At 40.2% G+C, this 5537-nt stretch overlaps 1 protein-coding gene across 1 annotated transcript in view; it reads right to left on the bottom strand.

The window, feature by feature from the left end:
• CNTN3 (contactin 3) overlaps positions 1–5537 on the bottom strand; it is a 387846-nt gene that overhangs the window by 237831 nt on the left and 144478 nt on the right. The window lies entirely within an intron of this gene.

Raw genomic sequence — 5537 nt, 5'->3', positions numbered from 1 at the left:
ATTACCTCTGGACATAGTTTAAGGGATTTATCCAGTCTCCAAGGCTCCAGGAATTATGGATTCCATAAGAATTCAAAATTCTGACCCACATTTTCTCCTTCTTGATCAGAATTCCTCTATAGAAGCTGTGATCAACATGTTCAGTAATGGCAGGTGAACACAATCCAGTCTCAGAGCTAAGGAGGTAGGGGTTGAAGGAGGCAATCAGCCAAATATGTTATGTCCCTCCCTTGCTCCTGACTCTCTTTTGCATCTGTTGCTCCAGGTAAACAGAGAAAAGAGTTATGTCTTGGATGGCTGTTTTCAACTTCAAAAGACTCCAAAGATTTGTATTTTTGCCATACTTGCTTATTGAATGCTATGCACACCAAATATCTCTTTGTGGTTTCCCATTAAGATTTATAGACATCAATGCTTTTCAATGCCATAAATACAAACATGTATCACCTTTTGGGAGCATGACGTACCTAAAGGAGCTCTGCAGTTACACCCAGGGATAAAGATTAGCTGGTTTGCTCCCATGAAGTTTTACAGCTTTGGAGACCCTGCAGTTCTACTCTGCCCTATAGGATTGCTATGAGTTGAACTCGATGACAATGAGTCGTCTTTGGGCTTGGAGAAAACAATGTTAAGCTTCCATCTATTCGATCAGGAATAGAAAAGGGAGCAGCATTACAACTGTTTACTGAAGGCCTACAACACATCTGCATGGTATACACGAGATTTAGCAGGGATGGATCATGGAAAGCCTTCTTGTAAGGAGACAACTAAATTCACAGTGAGACCTGCTCTAGTGCAGGGGAATACATAAAGGAAAAATCACTTAACCTGTCTGCAAAAGGCATTTCGCATGTGCAGGAGTTATCTAGGTGGCCAGAAAGTGTGTGTGTGTGTGTGTGTGTGTGTGTTGTGTGTGTGTGTGTGATTCCTTTAAGACACAGATACAACATTGGAAAAGCACAAATGCACAAGAAACCATGTCAAAGCACACCAGGGCTTCTATTTTTTTGTTGGAATTGTATGAACAACACAGAGGGGAAAAAACAGAACACTAAAAGTCACTGCTGACTAGTCAATTTGGGCTCATATCAACCCTAGAAGGCAGACTAGACTTGCTTCTGGGGGTTTTCAAGGCTGTACATCTTGATGCTAGCAGACAGACTCGTCTTCTTTCATGGGGTATTCAGTGGGTTTAAACTGCTAATCTTAGAATAGTGTAGATGTCTACAACATTTGAAACAATTTGAATACCCACTAGTAGAGTATATGAGTAATTCAAATTCAAGCTTGGGCTACATTTAGGCTAATCTTGGCAAGGATGTTAGGTAGCAAAGCCCTTGATTAAAAGGGAAAATAATTTTTGTAAAAATCATGCTAGTCTTTATTTGAGGAAAATAGTTTGGCAAGATCTTGCAAAACAAAACACAGCACTCTCATAGGACCCAGCACCTAATACTGGGCATCCATCCAAGGGAAATTAAAACATATGTTTATGCCAAAGCCTATCTAGGAATGATGATACAACTTCATTTGTGACAGTCCGAAACAGGAAACAATCCAGATGTTCTTCAGTGAGTGAATGGTTAAACAAATAGAGGCAGTGCCATATGGCAGAATATCACTCAGCAAGGACAGGCAACACACTTCTGATCCACCTACCCACTGAGATGAATGTCGCGAGAATTATGCTCAGTAACACTAGCCGATCTCTAGAGGTTGCATGATGTGCGCTTCCATTGCGCAAGTGTGGACACAGAGGGCAGACTAGAGCTTTCCAGTGTTTGGAGAGGTCTGGTTATGAACAGGCACCTGGGGGATTTCTGTGTGGATGGCAGATCTGCGTCTTCACTGTGGGGTTGGATAAGCCAAAGTACACACGTGATAAAACGTACAGAACAAAACACTCACATGCACACAAATGCGTTTAAGTGTAATGACCATAAGTATTAAGTCTGTCTTAATACTTGAGGCTGAAAATCTGCCAGAAGAGCCTTTATCATGTTCCAACAAGTAAAACTGGGATACCTTGTTTTAAGGCAAGCACATTGAGTTGCTTTATTGTATCCTCCTCAGATACTTTAATATAAAAATGTGCACTCTAGTGAGATTGATTTTAGAGTGTCCTACACATTTATTGCTCAGTAAACTGTATACTGAATAATGAAGATCAAAGAAAAGCGGGTGCATCTGAATTATGATGCTGGTGAAGAACATAAAAACACCATGGACTGCCAAAGGAGCCTGCACAGCAGTCACGCAGGAAGCACCATCAGAATGTGTCTTGGGGCTGCGGAAGGACATGTTACCAGGAGACACCGGTCTCTGGAAAAGGACATTGTGCTGGGTTACAGTGGAGGGGTGGCAAAAAAGGAAAAGGAAAGGAAGACCTTCAACAAGATGTGTTGGCAGCGTGGGTGCAAGCATGACAAGTGTGAGGATGGAGCGGGACCCCGCAGTGTGCCAGCTGTTATACAGGCGTGACTGAGAATCAGAACCGGCTCAAGGTTCCTGAACAGAAAAACCACGTGCCACGGGGTTGATGCATATTAAAAATAAAAAAAAAAAACAAGCAGCTTCTGAGAAAAAAAAGAACAAAAAAGAAAAAAAACTGAAAAAAAACGACCGACGAAAAAATTCTACAAGAAAAAAAAAACAGAACACCGCTGCAAAAAAAATCCTGATCACCACCCACCAGCACAAAACGAGGAAATAAAAAAATCACTACTGAAAAAAACAAAAAAGCAGCACTACTACGGAACAAAACAATATTAGATGATATAAGAAGAAGAAGCACCACCACCACCAAAAAAAAAAAAAATAACAACCAGCCGCAACAAAAAAACAAAATACCGGGGAAAAGAGTCCATGTAACAGTCTTCTATGCATACCTTTCAGTTGTTGCTCTGGTTTTGTTGGGATGCCACGGAGAGGTTTTCAACTCACAGTGACCCCGTCTGGCAGAGCAGAACTGTCTCCCAGGGCTTTCTTGGCTGTAAATGTCTTTAATGTTTAATACTGGAATGCTTAGTGGTTGGGAGCTATCAAATGAAATCATTTCCCCAACAGCACAAATGACAAAGCTATCTTTTGAAAGATTCAGGTAGATGCCAGTAAAAGAAAGTTCTACACTGCTATACAGAAACTAAAGAAATAAAACTCAATGAACACTCCCCAAAGACAATAAAAATCCAGATTGCTGTTCTGTCGATGGGTTCATCTTCACCGCTACTGTGGCAGCCGCTATGAATAAAGAACAGCAACATGCAATCAATCAGCTTTCCGGATTAAGCCGTCCAATCGCAATTAGTATACAAATCTCATTAAAGCACGTTCCCCTGCAAGAAGTAAAATCTCTCATTCAGGGGACAACCACGGCCTCTCTTCCTACTTCTGACCCATGGAGGGGCATCAGGAAGATCTCCCAAATCTGTCTGAATATAAGACATAGTCAACTCCTGCCTTTTTTTTAAGGTTAGAAGATGAGGATCCTTAATTTGTATTTTAAAAGTTATTAGCACATTACCTGCCTTCTAATACATAGAAGTAGTTTCCTCCATCTTTGTCAAAAGCTGAAACATTTTTCCCTTATACTTACTTATGAACTTAGAACAGTCACTAGTTGGATAAATGTCCCACAAGGACACTTCCAAAATGACGCAGCCTATTTCTCTAATGGCTCTGTGAAGCATCTCCAAAACCAGTTCCTGATAGCATAGCGGATTAAACAGGCAGCCATTAGCTGGAAAGCTGCTAGCATGAACCCACCCAGAGCTGCCCCTGGCATAAGGCCTGCAGAGCTGCCTCTGTAAAGCCAGTGTCTGAGCAACACTGGGGCGCAGCCCTGCTCTGTAAACACGGGATTGCACAGCTCAGATCAATCTGATGGCAATTAACAAACACACATGACTCTGGATGACCAACTGACTTAATCATCTGCATTATTAGTGCATCCAGTACTCAGCCATTACCTTTGCTCTATATTCCAACCTCCATAATCAAACCTTCTTCTCATTTTTGTTAATTTTCTTACTTACTACACATTCACATACATCCATTGCCATCAAGTGCCTTCCGACCAACAGCTATTCTGTAAGACTGAGCACCCATGGCTTCTTTCTGATTTCACACATTGGCCATATTCTCAAAACATTTAATGTATTATGAATTCTCCACAGGGAAATCGTTCCCTGGCTATTGATACATCTTAGGGGGGACGGGGGTGGGGTAAGAGGAGCATCCTTTCAAGCAGAAAAACATGTCCTGATCAATCAAGTTTAACAGTGTCTAATTTTGATTTTCCTAAAAGAAAAGCTTATGAAAAATATTTGTGTAGGATATTTTAAAGAGAAGGTGATCTTAGGAGGAGCGAAGGAGTGAGTGGCAGATGGAAAGGGATTTCATAAAAACCAACACCTGAGAGCCAGTAACCGAAGAAGCTAATGTGGGGCTTGGTTCTGCAGGGACTTTGAAGGCCCTCTACAATTATTATACATTCGAAAGATGGGAGCTGTTCCCAATTACACTAGTGGAGAATCTCTCTTGGGAGTGATCATTCCTTCACACTTGCTAAAGCCCCCAGAATGACTTGCATGGATCTGACTCCCCAAGTCAGAAATGGGTCTGATGTGGACAGATGGACCTTCTGTTGCACTTCTGTTGCAAACCGATGTCCTCCTTAAGGCCCAACTTGTTAGAGGTTTTTAAGATAGGTGTGTACTGTAAGTATCAAAACCAGAGATTTCAGTTATCAGTAATTTCCTAAGTTAACGTGCAGTAATATGGGCCACTTATATTTTCACGTCTCAAACTGTTCTTAAACACAATTTCGGAAGTCTTTGCGCAAAGGGTAAACTTTAAGCCCTTGCTCTTCGAGATCCTTCCAGATAGATCGTCTACAGTCTAACTACTCCTCTATCTCCCGTAACTCTTATCACCCCACTGATGCTACGTGCGCAACTCCCATTTATGTATACAGATACAAAACACTTTAATTCTATAATATAGCTCATTCAGTTAATTTTGTATTAAAGCACTTAATGAACTAATTGATTTCCCAAGTGCACAAAGCAAACTCAGATCTGATACCATGATGTTCCTACCTCATCATTGACATATCAAATATATATTCATCTTTAAAATCCAACTTCACCCACAATCATTTCTAGAAGCTCTTAAAATTACCTTCATTCTTACTGACACACTTTTGTATTTTTTTTGCATTTTACTCTCCTATTCTGGAGCACAACCGATGGCTATACTATAATACTTTTAATGTTGACAGTGTTTAAAGAACATATCTTGTTCATGCTGCTTACTAACACTCTTTTATTTTGCAGCAAAACTAGGAACTATTTCTGGATTTTACAAAAATAAACTTTTCTAGGATTATTTGTAGTTTGAAATAATTCATAAAACTCTTTATGAAAATCACATTTCAAATTATAACTTGATCTTAACAGAAAAATCCACTTTCTTACTCAAACGATTCTCATAGAAAGAATGCCATCTTTTTAAGATGATTATAAGTTCTATTTTAA

The sequence above is a fragment of the Echinops telfairi genome, unplaced genomic scaffold (genome assembly GCF_000313985.2).
Source record: "Echinops telfairi isolate 266 unplaced genomic scaffold, ASM31398v2 ScPeMD7_31;HRSCAF=116, whole genome shotgun sequence".
NCBI lineage: Eukaryota > Metazoa > Chordata > Mammalia > Afrosoricida > Tenrecidae > Echinops > Echinops telfairi.
The sequence above is the reverse complement of the archived record's forward strand: the minus strand, read 5'-3'. Positions and strand labels throughout refer to the sequence as shown.